This window comes from Mus caroli, unplaced genomic scaffold, assembly GCF_978045245.1.
Source record: "Mus caroli unplaced genomic scaffold, Mus_caroli_1 scaffold_4, whole genome shotgun sequence".
Taxonomy (NCBI): domain Eukaryota; kingdom Metazoa; phylum Chordata; class Mammalia; order Rodentia; family Muridae; genus Mus; species Mus caroli.
In genome coordinates this window covers 108900782-108916947 of record NW_028227259.1, presented here as the reverse complement: position 1 = coordinate 108916947, position 16166 = coordinate 108900782, and the positions used below count along the sequence as shown (strand labels likewise).

At 39.5% G+C, this 16166-nt stretch overlaps 1 pseudogene across 1 annotated transcript; it reads right to left on the bottom strand.

Annotated features, from left to right (window-relative positions):
* LOC110288295 (uncharacterized) lies at nt 1-8831 on the bottom strand (annotated as a pseudogene). The gene is made up of 5 exons (XR_015046876.1): nt 8802-8831; nt 5964-6090; nt 5664-5724; nt 3340-4377; nt 1-14 (listed from the first exon to the last, which is right to left on the bottom strand). The product of XR_015046876.1 is annotated as an uncharacterized LOC110288295 (transcript).
* Between the last annotated feature and the right edge of the window lie 7335 nt (nt 8832-16166).

Sequence of the window (16166 nt, the reverse complement as noted above, 5' to 3'; positions counted from 1 at the left end):
TCAAGCACTGTCCCCTGAAGAACAAGGGATAAAAAGTTTCATTATTTATGGATGACAGATACTTTTTCCAACTAAATTGTAAAAACAACCCTAGTAAGATGCCTAAGTCATCAAGAAATTAATAAGACTTAATAGCACTCAGTTCACAGTCATCATTACAAAATGAATAGCTTTGGAGGGCCCAGAGCACAGTGTGAATATATGCAATGTTGGCATATGTATCTAAAAATATCAATATTCTACATTTTCAAGGTAATTCTTCTTGAATTTAATGTGTGTTCTATTATTCTGGAGTGGTGGCTCAGAGAGTAACACCAATAACTGCTTCTCCATAGGGTACTGGCTCAGTTATAGTAGGCATGCTCAAAGGGGGACTCATGACATTCTGCAATACTAGTACTAGTTGATCTGAAACATCCTCTGGCATGCAGTTCACAGGTCTACATGTAAGCAAAATTCCATACATATAAAATACAAACAGGTAATAATGTAAGACAACAGCATTAAAAAGTAGAATGTAAGGAGTTCAAATCAGTGATAAATTAGGTTCATAATATATTTTACAGCACTCTGATGATTTCCCAAACGAGCACATCATTGTCAATAAAAGCAGAGATATCATTTAAGCAATTGCACAGAAAACAACATAGGGCTGGTTAACACACATACCATGAAGTAGACTGAAATAATACTCAAACACTTACTCATTTATATGTATGCTGTGAAATCACAGAGAAACTCAGGACAAATGGCTTACTTATTTAACATATCAAAAGCAAGTGCCAGCTGCTACTACCTGTAATAAAATCCTGTCTCTTCTGAGCACCTCTCATATCCACCACTTTCCTAAACTTGTTTTTCTCACTGACGTTTGCTGCCCTACCCATAAGTTCCCTTTTCCTGTAAACCCCATGGGTTCCCATAGAACTTGCTTCTCACACTTTCTCCTCACTCTTCAATTTATTTTTAACTCCTTCACTGACAAACTCAAGTCCAAGTGTACTTTGCACAGATGAGGCTTGGATGTTTACAGGTGCACATAGTTGTGCTATTGCTCATCCCATCAATAAAACATACTTCTCAAACATGCCTACAAGTTTCATGCCCTCCTTTTCATTCATGTGGTACCAAAACCACAGTAAGAGCATACAGGAACTTCCCATCCAAGGGACTCAGTCTCTCTGAAACAACTTTCTCATATGACTTGCCTGAGGTATGTAGGTGGCTGGCTTCTCTCAGTCAACTAGTTTGACTCCAAGAGAGTGCTCCTCTTCTCGCCCGGTTCTAACAGTTCAATTCTGGCCATTTATAGTATAAACACCTCACTGGTCCTGACGCCTGCTCCACCTCTTGGGACACATCAAGCAACTCTGAGTCTCTGTGGCTTCTGGATGCTGCTGCAATAGATGTGGGCAGGAACAAAGGGACACCTAAGACAGGTAACTTGTCTCAGGAAAACAGCAGGGCAGCCTCTTGTGGATATCAACTAAACAAGACATAACATATTCCAATAAAAAAACACAATTCCTCATATCAAAGATAGGCAAGGTCGTTGTAGTGGCTATTCCTGGTTGTCAACTTGACTATATTTGGAATAAACGACAATCCAGAATTGGAAGGCTCGCCAGTGACCCTTATCTGGAAGCTTGTAGATCCTTATCTGGATCTTGGTATGGAGATCTTGAGCCATAGTGGCTATGGATTCCAGAAGACTAAATCTCCGAGTTTAAGGAGATTTAATCTGGGCTACACCTTTCATCTGGGATTAAAGGTGTGGTGGAACACACCTTTAATCTGGGCTACACCTTCTGCTGGAGACAATATAAGGGCATTGGAAGAAGGGAGTCTAGCTCTTGCTCCTTCGCCTGCTTGCCATGTGAGACTGAGTAACTGCTAGATCCTTGGACTTCCATTCACAGCTGCAACTGAACCATTGTTGGGAATTGGGCTGCCGACTGTAAGTCATCAATAAATTATTTTACTATATAGTGACTATCCATAAGTTCTGTGACTCTAGAGAACCCTGACTAATACAGTCGTTAACCAGAGAAAAGTATGGGACTGTAGACAAAAGAGTTACACGCCTACACACACACACAAACTCACAGTATCTCTCTGCTGAATGATTCTTTTCATGAAAAAGGAGGAGACTCTGATATGCAAAGTCTTAATCAAGTTGACTACATTCATAAGGGTTCAATCTAGGATTTTAATGCCCTTGAAGACCACATGTGCAAAGGCTTTACCACGTTGTATACATCGACAGAGATTCTGTGAAGTATGTGTTCTTTTGTGACTCTGAAGATTACTACTATGTGAAAGCACTTTAACACAATGGTTACATGAATAGTGTTTCTCTCCAGTATGTGTCTGGTTACAGTTTTGAGGATGGCTGTGTTGAGCAAAGGCTTTACAATAATGGTTACATTCATAAGACTTCTATCTAGTACGTGTCTTTTATGGCATGGAAGAGTACTGTTATGTGAAAACACTTTAGGACACTGGGTACATGCATAGTGTTTATTTCCTCTATGTTGTGTCTTTCGATGGATTTGAAGATAGCTGTGATAAGCAAAGGCTTTATTACATTGGTTACATATATAGAGAGTCTTTCCAGTGTAGGATTTTTTAATGCTTTTCAAGATTAGTGTTTTCTGCAAATAACTTCCCACAGTGGTTACATGCATAAGGTTTCTCTCCAGTATGTGTCCTCTCATGGCTTTGAAGATGGCTGTGACAAGCAAAGGCTTTACCACAGTGGTTACATTCATAGCGCTTCTCTCCAGTATGTGATTTTTTTATGTGTTTGGAGAAGGCTGTGATATGAAAAGGCTTTACCACATTGGTTACATGCGTAGGGTTTCTCTTCAGCATGTGTTCTTCTATGAATCTTAAGATAACTGTGATATGCAAAGTCTTTACCACAGTGGTTACACTCATAGGGCTTCTCTCCAGTGTTTTCTTTTATGACTCTGTAAATGACTATTCTGTGCAAAAGATTTGCCACATTGTTTACATTCATAAGACTTTTCTCCAGTATGTGTTATTTTATGCCTTTGAAGATCACTGTGATATGCAAATTCTTTACCACATTGGCTACACTCAAAGGCTTTTTTCTAGTATGTGTCCTTTCATGACTTTGAAGAAGGCAGTGGCGAGCGAAGGCTTTACCACAGTGGTTACATTCATAGGGCTTCTCTCCAGTATGTGTTCTTTTATGCCTTTGAAGATCACACTGATATGCAAAGGCTTTACCACAGTAGTTTCATTCATAGGGTTTCTCTCCAGTATGTGTTCTTCTATGAACCTTAAGATTTCTGCAACATGCAAAGGCTTTACCACAGTGGTTACATTCATAGGGCTTCTCTCCAGTATGTGATTTTTTTATGTCTTTGGAGAAGGCTGGGGTATGCAAAGGCTTTACCACATTGGTTACATGTGTAGGGTTTCTCTCCAGTATGTGTTCTTCTATGAACCTTAAGATTTCCGTGATATGCAAAGGCTTTACCACAGTGGTTACACTCATAGGGCTTCTCTCCAGTATGTGTCCTTTCAAGGCTTTGAAGATTGCCGTGAAGAGAAAAGGCTTTACCACATTGTTTACATTCATAAGGCTTCTCTCCAGTATGTGTTCTTTTATGACTCTTTAAATGACTATTCTGTGCAAAAGATTTGCCACATTGTTTACATTCATAAGGCTTCTCTCCAGTATGTGTCCTCTCATGGTCTTGAAGGTTGCCATGAAGAGCAAAAGCTTTACCACATTGTTTACATTTATAGGGCTTCTCTCCAGTATGTGTTCTTTTATGTCTTAGAAGATCACTATTATATGCAAAGGCTATATCACAGTGGTTACACTCATAGGGCTTCTCTCCAGTATGTGTTCTTTTATGACGCTGTAAATGCCTATTCTGTGCAAAAGATTTGCCACATTGTTTACATTCATAAGGCTTCTCTCCAGTATGTGTTCTTTCATGGTTTTGAAGATTGCTGTGATGAGCAAAAGCTTTACCACATTGTTTATATTCATAGGGCTTCTCTCCAATATGTGTTCTTTTATGCCTTAGAAGATCACTATGATATGCAAAGGCTTTACAACAGTGTCTACATTCATAGGGCTTCTCTCTAGTATCTGTTCTTTTATGGCTTTGCAGATGGCTGTTGCATGCACAGGCTTTACCAAGTATGTTACAGTCACAGCGTTTATCCCCTGCGCGTGTTCTTCTATGCATTTGAACACCAGTATAAAGTACAAAGGCTCCAGTAAGCATTCCTTTATATATCTGAGCATGATTGTGACTTGAAAGCACTTCATTACATTGCACACTTTCATAGCTTTTCTCTCTAGTATGAGTTCTGTCTTCCATTTGAAGATGCCTATGACATACAATATCGTTAACATTTTGCATATATTCAGAAATTTTCTCTACATTATAAATTCTTTTATGCCTGTAGATGCAATTGTCACTTTTGAAAGGTTTACCCATGTATTATAGTTATGAATATTTTTATATGTATGAATTAATTTATAGTATTTTCTAAATGCAAATAGAAATCAGATATAATAAGGATTCATCATTTTCTTTATAACCATGGTGTTTTCTTTCATTATGGGTTTCATTAAATATTTGAAGATAATGGTAATTGTAAAAGCATTTATATCATGGCTCACATTCATGGCAATCTTTTCCTATATGGGCTTTTTCACATACTTAACAAAACCTGCAAGCACTCAGAGATTTACAAGAATGACTGCATTCATAAATTTTCTTGTAGATTAAGCCGTATTATATTTGGACAGTGAACCAGTTAAAATCAGAAAATTTCTACATTACTAATACTCCTGGGAATCTTTTGTAGTGTGTTTGTTGATTTACTCCTAATGAAGTTGGAAAATCAATTAACTGTAAAATCATATCTCGTTCAACAAATATACTCTAAGTGGCGATAACAAGATATCTTCTAGCTGTCTTTGGAGAAAAAACACATTCAGTGTTTCTGTCAATATCTTTAATAAATAGGGCCTGAATCCTTTATATAAGATAGAGATAGATAGATAGATAGATAGATAGATAGATAGATAGATAGATAGATAGACAGACAGATATGGTGCCTTATAATATACTTGTGAAAGGTACAAAAGCAAATAAAATGGAAAGACATTATATTCACAAAGTTTGAATTTTTATTCTCCAGAGACATGTGAGGTATTTCTATGAAGTTTTCTATTCAACTTTCTCAATCATTATAAACTTCCACTATCACTAAACTTAACTACATTTCTACAAGTACTGATTACATATGTGTTACTGTGAACTATTTGTTTATGAGATGTTTTTGGATATATACACATCATACGATCAAAGTGAATACAATTCTGCAATATCTAAGAAGTATAAGACTAAACCGTGAGGCAGGTCTGCATTTTAGTGCCAATGCAGCTCTTCTTGAAATAGTTCTATCTGTTAAGGCAGTATTGGACATTGAAGAATGCCCTGCCAACTGAAATAGAGTACATGACATAGGGGTAAATGCATTTGTGAGAATTTAATACTCAGTATCTTATGCTTATTTACATACACTGTTGCCTTGAACTAAAATTTCAAGAACCCATGAAGATTTCTTCTGAGGCACATTTGGATCAGCATGTAAATAAAAATTACCTTCCACTTCTTCTAGAAGTTTGAGACTTTTCTTCATTACTGTGGTCTTCCCAATAAGAGTCTAAAACATAGTACCAGAAAATGTATGATGTATTATTGGAATTGAGGCAAAGTTTATGGTACTATCTTCAGTGAACCTTAGAACCATGTCTGACTCATTCACCTCATTCTTCCTTCTCAATGTAAATTATAGAAGAGCATCAACAACAAAAGAAGCAAGCAAAAAGACAAACAGACATTCAAACCAAAGGAAACAGTTTCCCTCTAACTTATAAAGGAAAACCACATGAACAGTCTTACCTATAGCTCTGAGGTTCCTGTAGGTCTCCAGCATCACATCCTCGTAGAGACGCTTCTGTGAAGGATCCAGCAAAGCCCATTCTTCCCGAGTAAAGTTCACATGCACATCCTCATATGTCACTGCATTCTAAAACATCCCATACAACATGATTATAGTAGAAAGCATGGTGCTCACATATTGGACATATATTTCATTGACAATGTATTCAAAATAGTCTCCCTTTTCCTCCATCCTAACACAGAAGGTATCATGTAATCACAATGTCTTTTCAGACAGAAACTTAATTATTAGGTTCGCATCTCGCATTTCCTCACCTATTGAATGGGACATACATTTGCAAGAAGAGTACAAATTAACAGATATAAAGTGACAAACAGATAAACAATGCTAAGGAGATATCATAGATTCTGTATGAATATTACAAACTACAAAAAGCAAGGAACTCTCAATTCTGAACATGTATGCTCCAAATGCAAGGGCAACCACTTTCATAATACAAACTTAACTAAACCTCAAAGTGCACATTGCACCTCACATAATAATAGTGGGAGACTTCAACAACCCAGTCTCAGCAACGGACAGGTCACGGAAACAGAAACTAAACAGAGACACAGTGAAAATAACAGAAGTTATGAAACAAACATTTCATCCTAAAGGCCAAGAATACACCTTCGCCTCAGCACCTCACAGTACCTTCTCCAAAACTGACCATATAAACGGTCACAAAATAGGCTCAACAGATACAAGAAGACTGAAATCATCCCATGCACCGCATCAGATCACCACTGACTAAGGCTGGTCTTAAATACCAACAAAAGCAAAGGAAAGCACACATGCACATGGAAGCTTAACAACTCTACTCAATGATTACTTAGTCAAGGAAGAAATAAAGAAAAAAATTAAAGGCTTTTGAGAATTTTATGAGAATGAAGACACATCATACCAAAACTGATGGGAAACAATGAAAGCAATGTAAGAGGAAAATTCATAGCTCTAAGTGCCTCCATAAAGAAACTGGAGAGAGCTTATACCAGCAGCTTGACAGCACACCTGAAAGTTCTAGAACAAAAAGAAGCAAATGCACCCAAGAGGAGTAGCCTGCAGGAAATAATCAAACTCAGTTCTGAAATCAACCAAACAGGAGAGAACATTGCTTAAGCTTTCATTCTGTGCTGTTTTTTTTTTTATTTGTTAAGATTTATTTACTATTTATATGTAAGTACACTGTATCTGTCTTCAGACACACCAGTAGAGGGTATCAGATGTCATTACAGATGGTTGTAAGCCACCATGTGGTTGCGGGAATTTGAACTCAGGACCTTCATAAGAATAGTCAGTGCTTTTACCCACTGACCATCTCTCCAGCCCCATTCTGTGCTGTTTTATAACCAATAGGGCATTGGTTGTAGGGATCCTTTATAAGGGTATAGTCCCTTAAATGTGAACTTGAACAATGTTACTTATGAGCACATGTGTATTGTAAGTAAAACAAAACAAAAAATAAACCTCACAAACTCCAAAAACAATAACAAAAATCAAAGTGACTTTAACTGTTAAATTTCTCACTGTCCACCTACTATTCATCCTCCAAACAGTGAGTCCCATGCTCTACAGATCTCTCTACATGGAGATCAGAATGGTGGCTATGGCTCTGCAGTCTCTCATGCCTCCTTATGACTTGAGGAAAACCCATGCCCTCTAGAAACCACAAAGAAAACAACTTAGAAGAGCATTATAATGTCTGCTTCCTGCCAAGCATTTGAACCCTGGAGTTAATTTCCATGAAACATGCATTGTGGCTGGTGATAACAGAAAGAGGGACAGACAAATAACAATAGTGACTTTCAAGAACAGCAGGCCATTCCCTGCTGAGGAAATGCCATCAATAAGATGATGTATGATCTTGTCCTTATGTGTAATATAGGCTGCTGACACACACACAGCTTCTCAGCTGACATAATTACATCAACAAAGTTTGATCCCACAGAACCTCCTCAATTTGTATACCCACCAATCTGTACAATTTCTATAAACATGCATGAATTAATCAATGCTGAGGAATTTAAAACAATCACTCACTTTGCCTCAGAATGGTGACCACTGAAGATGACTCCCTTAAACTTTAGTCTGTGAGTTAGCTCTTATCAACATTGTTTCACCCTACTGTGTACACAGTAAACCATTCCTCCTGTTCTAGTCTGAAGGCAGAACACATGTTCCACTGGAACGCACTTTTCCTTTCACTGCAAAGAACAGTTAATTACAGAACTTGAATAGTAATTTTAAAAACGCTCTTGTACATACATTTAACATTCGAACTTAGGAAGTCTAATAAAAAGGAAAGCAGGGTCATTGCCCTGTGGAGCATGGGACGGGGATCCGTGTTATAACATAGCTTGTCTCAGAAACATTTTTCAAAATGGCTAAATAAATGTGCAGCTATACAAAAATTAACGGATCTTTTGGTTCCTTAAAAACAGAGGCATATTGAAAGAACGTGCTCTCAGTCACCCAACAGATGGGATGCCTTTTACAAGTAGACAAAATTAACCCCAAATGAATCACAACAAAAAATGATAGATAGAAGAGAAGAGCTTGTAGACTCTACTAGAGGAACCAAGCCTGCCTGCCACTGGCATCCTCTTAAGAATGTTTCTATAAAGAAGCCCCTGCTCCAAATGCTTTGTGCAGATTCAGCCGAAATGGGGAAGTTATTCAGTTGCCCCAGCTGGGTCCAGGAATGGCAAACACTAAGAGACCTCACACAGCGCTGCATACAGCTGCTGCTTCCCGCCCAGCCCTGAGTTGGACCCAGCACAGTGGCTCCCGCTCCTCACCTTTGTGGGCAGTGAGCATGTGCTGGCCATGCTGCAACTTCAGAGCTTGCTTAGCCTTCCCTCAGTACTCAGCAGTTGAGGTCAGAGCAAAACACACCAATTCACTTAAACACTCACAATAGCATGGAACCTGCCACGTGATTTCCGGAAGAACCCTCCTCCTATTCTGACTGGCAGGCATGTATGGAGGCTCTGATTGGTCAGTGAATCTGTCAGTTCATGTGTTCACTTCCGCTGGTTTCAGCCTCTTTGGTCTCTGAACCGAGGAATATATGGGTGGTTTTTCCTTTCTGCAGAGTGATTGGTGCTGGGCTTCAGGGGAAGCCAGGACTCTGCTCAGCGATGGGAAATGCAGACCGTGATGAGGGGCAGGCCAGAGCTGGTTTGGGAGTTCCTGGGCTGTGACAGGTCGCGGGCCTGGGCTGGAGGGTGGGGGTGAGGTTCTGATTCTTGGTCATCCAGACACAGCTGGGTGACCAGAAGAGCCAAGAACTGAGTCAGGGCCCTTGGGGCACATATCTGTGTGATATGATTTTTAATTATGTAACCATATTGTATTGAAAATATTTTAGCCTCGTAAAGAGTAAATTCTAAAGCCTTTTTACAAACGCAAATCTATTCTTTTGGGGTCTCAATCCACCATAAATGTATTTCAAGGCCTCTGTTAATTTCTTTCTGCCTTCCCATGGTGCAACTCTTTATTATATGAGGATGACATGAAGTTTTTCTGTTCCATGAATGACAGTACTTTAAGATCCTTCTCCTAGCTGCCTGGAAGCCAGTCTTCTCCTGACAGCCCTTGTAACAAGATGTAGAACTCCCAGCTCCTATGCCCCCATGCCATCCTGGGCTTTGTCATGCACAAGCATTGATGATAATGGAGTGAACCTCTGAATTGTAATCGAGCCCCAATTAAATGTTGTCCTTATGAGAGTGCATTTGTCATGATATCTGTTCACAGCAGTAAAACCATCATTAAAACAGGAAAAATTGAAAGGAGAAAACAAACAGCTAAAGACCATTTCAAAAGACATATCCAAAGACACTACCATTATTTCCTGTCCCCTGGAACTCCTGGCTGACCTTTCCTCCCATTGTGGGTTGGACATGAGGTGACAGAGAGTCAAGGACACAGACTTCTGGAGCAAACAAGAAAGACAGTGCAAGGTCTCTAAACACTGCTGCAAGCTCCTTTAATTCCCTCCCCCCATGCTCATTGGTACCAAGAAAGCATATGTGAGTATGAATAAAAAATGCTCAGAAGATACTGTGGAATCACAACTCTTTAAATAATTTTAGACAATTCCCGCGATTGTACATGTCAGTTGCAGGTTTATTTGCTGGATTTAAAATACAAAATAAAATACAAAATGAAGAAAAAGAAAAAGGGGTTTTCTGTATCTTGTCAGGATAATTCAAACAAATCAGAAATTTAAATATGAAAACATCAAAAATGGTAATTTAACAATGAATCCTTTTCTGAAGAGGTAGAAATTGTACATAATTAATTGTTAAGAGGATAATCATTATACAAGCTAAAGACAGGTACTTCTCTCACAAACCCCATGATGAGACATTGAGCCCCATGATAAGAGATGGAAACCCTGTGTCTCCAAGACTTCTTCACCAGCTCATCTGTAAGACAACACACTCAAAGGTAATGTCAAAGTTAATTCAGGATATTTACTGTTGCTTCCATTTACAAACACATAGTTAAAACACATTATTAAACAATTCCTGTTATTTAACTGACAGTAGTCCTAGTATGACTACAATTTTGTTATACATCATGCCATCCATCAATTGTCTTAAATCTGGTATTTTAGTTTATTTCAAAAACAATACAAATGGGGTTAGCTGCAACATCTACTCAAAAGCATACTGGAAGTAGTCTTAATAAGCTTGGCAAGTTCTCAGATCAACCCTGTGATCCAACTATGTAGACACAACAATGTTGTTCCTTTCTCAATGTAAAATGCTGCTCTCTACAAAGGGGAAAAGTATCCATCAAATATTGCTACTCCTGTAGAAGAAAACCCAGGCTTCCTAATGACACATATGTTTCAAGGAGATAAATGTTTTGTCAGTGTTTTGCTTCCTCAGTAGACACTCATGTACAAGAACAGAAGCAATGAATCCTAGACCTGGGACCAGAGGAGGACAAGAAGTTCATTCAGTCAGGAGACAGTGAATTCCTGTCTGCTCCTATACGAAATCTGAAGTGACTGTAGCTTGTGTCAAGTTGACAATAAGGTACTCAAAAAAAATCCCACACACTTATAACCTATGTATTGCATCACCCATACATAGAGACAGGTCCACAGTTGAATTCCTGTAAAGTGTAGGATGGTTAGAGTTTATTCTCTGGATACTCTCCATGGCCTCTCTAAAACAGACCATTTAACAGAGGGGTCTCATTGTCCTACATCTTGACTGATCTAGGAAGAAAAAGCACTACATGTCCTCTCTGAACATTACATCCTCTTTGCTGTAGATTTCAAGGTTGGTTAGAAATATGATAGCAAGCCAGGCATGGTGACACAGGCCTTTAATCCCAGCACTAAGGAGGCAAAGGCAGGCTGATTTCTGAGTTTCAGGACAGCCAGGTCTATACAGAAAAACCCTGTCTCAACAACAAAAACAAAAAAAAGAAAAAAAGAAATACCATAGCTTTCCCAGTGTTGTCACTTAAACTCTGTGCACCATGCAGATGAAGCTCAGACATTTTAAAATGAATGTTGGGTGCGTTTTGTTTTTAGAGTAGTTTAATCTAACAAAGTTTAAAACACAATAATTAGATTGTTTGCATGCATCTTTGTTTTGTATCTGTGATAATGTAGGGCCCCAAATATGGGGACCCCTACTCTAATCCAGGGACAGGATGCACCCACAAACACAAGAATCCTTTCTTGCTGCAAGACGCACCAGTCTTTATTGGCAGAGCTCTGGGCCGACAGGTACCTCACATAGGAGGCAGGGGAGTCGACCCCGGGACTCAGAAGCTTTGGGTTTTTAAAGAAGCAAAGGGTTAGGGGTACGAGGAATTTTGACAAAGGTACGGGATTGGTTCATTTAAACATTAACAGAAAGATTACAAGTCAGTAAGAAGGGGCATCAGGACTTTCTTCCCGTGGGCTTTGGGGTTATCTTTGTTCACATAACAACCAGTTGATGTATGACTTTACCCAGCGCCAAGGGGTAATAGAGGGGAGGTTCCGGCCAGATGGTGTTGACTCAGACAAGATAACCCTGCTTGTCCTAGGATTGAGGGCAGGTTCCAGCCAGATGGTGTTGACTCAGTTAATATATCCCTGCTGGTCCTTGCATACCTTTTCATCTTTACAATCAAGATGTTCTTAGAAATGCCTTAACAACAGCCCTGCCCTGGCATGCCTGGGGCCTGTTCTGCTTTGTTCTCAGCCCCAGGTAGGGGCCATGGGCTCCTAAACAACTCACAAGTTACAATATTTCATCTTCCTTCAATAATTGAAACAGCTCACATAAAGCTTTAGAAGGAAGTGTTTATAACTGTTACCATGATTGGTCAAAGCTAATGGGAACTCTGTTGATTTAAGTGAAAGATCCTGACAGAATGTAAAAGGACACAGAAGCCCTGAAATTGGCAAGATAGATGTCAGTGTTAGCAGAACATACTTCACTGATTTAGAAAAATAGAGGTGCACAATGCTCTGGCCACTCCTCGAACTTGTGTGTCTGCCAATGTTCTGACCAGGTGTGTGCCCATTGCTGCACCTTCATTAGACTCTTTCCTTGTACCCCTCCCATACCCATTTCTTGTGAATAGACATTGTTTAGATCTGGAAATCCCCTACTCTCCCCCTTCTCCTTTCCCACCTGAGGGCCTATAAAAACTGGGACCTCTTTCCCCTTGAGGTCGACTCCTCTACCCCTGTGTGGGGTATGAGTCGTCCCCAGAGCTCTGGCTTTCCCCGAATAAAGCCTCATGTGGTTTGCAACAAGCTCTGTCTATAGTGAGTTCTTGGGTGTCCACTACTGTCCTGAGGCCTGAGCGAGGGGCTCCTCTCGGAGTCTTTCATAAGTAGAGGCTTGACATAAATGCATTGGTCCTTGGCTTACAAATTGAAATATCCTATCTATCATCTTTTTTTTTGTTTTGTTTTTGTTTTTTTTTTTCTTGGTTGTTTGAGACAGGGTTTCTTTGTAAAGCCCTCGCTGTCCTGGAACTTACTCTGTATACCAGTCTTGCATTGAATTCAGAAATCTGCCTGTCTCTGCCTCCCAAGTGCTGGGATTAAAGGCGTTTGCCACCATGCCCGGCTCCTGTCTATCATCTCTAAGGTTTAACATTTACATATCTTTAATAACTTACTTGGACACTTGCAACTTTCATAAACTTTCTAATTTCTCTTTCAATTCTGGAAACATCCAGCCATCCCAATCTTCATAGATAAAACTTTATTTATTAAAGATCAATCATTGCCTTTTCTTCCTCCTCCTCCTCCTCCTCCTCTTTCTCATTTTTGTTTTTTGTTATTGAGACTGGGTTCCTCCATGTAGCCCTGGCTGTCCTGGAATTCAATAATATGCAGACCAGGTTGACTTTGAAGTCTATGATCATCCTGCTTCTGCTCCAGAGGTGGTTGGATTAACGACTTGCCCCTTATTTCCAAGCCTTATGTTTACATTCTTATAATTTTTAACTTACATTTTAAAGATTCCAAGGGACATTGATGTTTGACCATTGAAAGCATGAAGTTAAAACTGCAACTATTTCCTTAGTAACAGGATACCGAAAAATAAAAAACAATCTCTTAATCAGTAACAATAACATGCTCATTTGATCTTTGTTTTTGTAGTTGTGATGAATTGATGATTTTTCATTATCTCAGTAAGAAGCATGTCAGGTCCAGGATGAGTGGCAGCCTTATTTTTTCTAATTTTAAACATGCTGGAGAGGTTAAGGACTGCAGCTGTTCCCAATTAAACTACACAAATTGTTCCCAATGGCAGCAGCTGCTCTGAGTTACTATCTGCCAGCCCCAATGTTCTACTTTCCTGAATGAAATACACACTCACACACACACACACACACACACACACACACAGAGCAGTTATATCTCATATGCCTAAAACAACTCAATGGCAGGACCATTTCCTGGCCCCTATATGGCCAATCCATTTCTTTTGATCTTCCCTTTGATCTTGGTAAGTTATTGCTTACCAAAACTCTATATTCCAACTTTGCTGTCCTTTACATAGTCAGGCAGCCCTTTCAGGGCCACTATTCTCTGTCTCCTACATGGTGGCTATGCTCTCTATTCCTCACCTTCTCATAGGTGGTATCTCCTGACCCTCCCCCAGCACATGCCAAATCTCCTCTTCCTCCTTATTTCTCCCAAGCCTGTGTGAATCATAAAACTCTCTCCTCTTCCTGCCCGGCCCAGACATTGGTAGTTAGCATCTTTACTTTCCAGTCAGAATCAACCTGGAGTATCCCTCAGCATGTTACATATGGACACTTTTGTGAGCACTTTTGGGGACCAAAATGAACATAAGAATACGAGCAGCTACAAGGGTATGTTCTTAGTAATTGAGATTCTATTTTATTGGTGCCCAAATCTTAGCGCATTGTAATCAAATAAGCAATTGTATGAGGGTCTGTAGCCACAGAATGAAGATATACTTACTAATTATTCATTTTAATAACCAGAGTTTGCATTTTATTATGCCTATGAAAGAAATAGGTGATCGCAACTTCCTCATTGCCTGTCTAAGGCTTATTGTAGACAATAACAACGCCCATGAAGAGCTCTGCAGGCCTCTGTCTCACAGTGGAAGAAGTTCCGAGTGTGTGCTGAATTTGGGGATTTCACGTTCAGGCTTGGCAGTAGAAGCAACAGGCTGGTTGGGAATCTAGGGCTTGGCGTTGTTTAGTAGCCCTTTAAAGACGGCAAGTCTTGAGCCACAGTATGACGTTCCATTTTTAAGAGACTTAAGGAATTAAACCAATTTTCCTTAAGATTTTAAGTTTATCCACATAAAAGGATCATATCCAACTTCATGGTGAAACAAAAGGCGCTTTAAGGTGAAGATAAGCTTTGGTTATATATGCACAAGCCGGGCATGCTGGCACACACCTTTAAACCCAGCACTCAGGAGGGAGAGGCAGGTGGATTTCTGAGTTTGAGGCCAACCTGGTCTACAAAGTGAGTTCCAGGACAGCCAGAGCTATACAGAGAAACCCTGTCTCGAAAAACCAAAAATAAATAAATAAATAAATAAATAATAAAAAAAATAAAGATTATGTATGCAAAAGTCATACAGCCTCAAGCTGGTGGAAGCCTGCTTGCTGCTGTGTACTAAGCCATGGATGGCTGCCAACTTCCTGGAACAAGGTAGAGGCTGGAGGAGGATCCCCTGCAGAAGCCTCCCAAGTTGCTGCTGATGCTCAAGAGCACACTGGGGAATGAAAGTTCACAAATGTGTTTCAATGTTGCCTCAGTTTCAATTACTTAGGTGAAGACTGTAATTGTTGGAGATGCATATGAAATTTAAGAAGCAAACAACTCCCCATAGCAAAAACCAACAGAGAACCTGAAGTGGACAGGCTGACAAGCAACAGGAGTGATGGCCTTAGGGAAAGCTGTGGTTTGGGCCACCTCAACCCACACAAAGGCCAGTCTATTACACAGAATTTCAAGAGACCTCCAGGACAGAGTTTAACATCATAATCTCTTGTGTACTCCTTTTGAAATTCCACCATATATCCTAGGTGGTATAAGTACTGTTATTTATCCATATTCTTCTCCTATTACTCTTCACAATCACACAGGAGAAAAAAATGGGAGCAATCACAGACTCTTTTCCCATTTATTTATATGTACACATTCAATTGTCTTTCACCCTCAACCCAATGCTCCTGAGTCACTGGAGAACTGCATTTCATAGATTTGTAATCCTCTCTCATAAGACACAGGCACTATGGGCTCTGAAAGGTGCCCACATGTTTATGCTGATACTATCAATACATTTGCACATATATGATAAATAGACATAGACTTGATGTAGACTTATAATAGATGTAGACTTGATGTATACATTCAAAGTCTTCACGTGAAAAAACGTTGGAATTCCACCTACATTTTTATTTGAGTCCATAGATTCAAAAATATTGCACATTTTAGAGTCAGAGAATCCTCCATATCTGTACCCATATTTCTAAAAGATGAAGCTGACTGCATGAACTTATGAAAAGCACTCACCATACAATCTGACTCTGACAAAACCAGGCATATCCAAAATTTGTAGTCTTATGAATATTATAGTCTCTATAGGCCACAAGCAAGGCCTGAATCTGAAATCAGAACAGACTCCTGAGTTGAG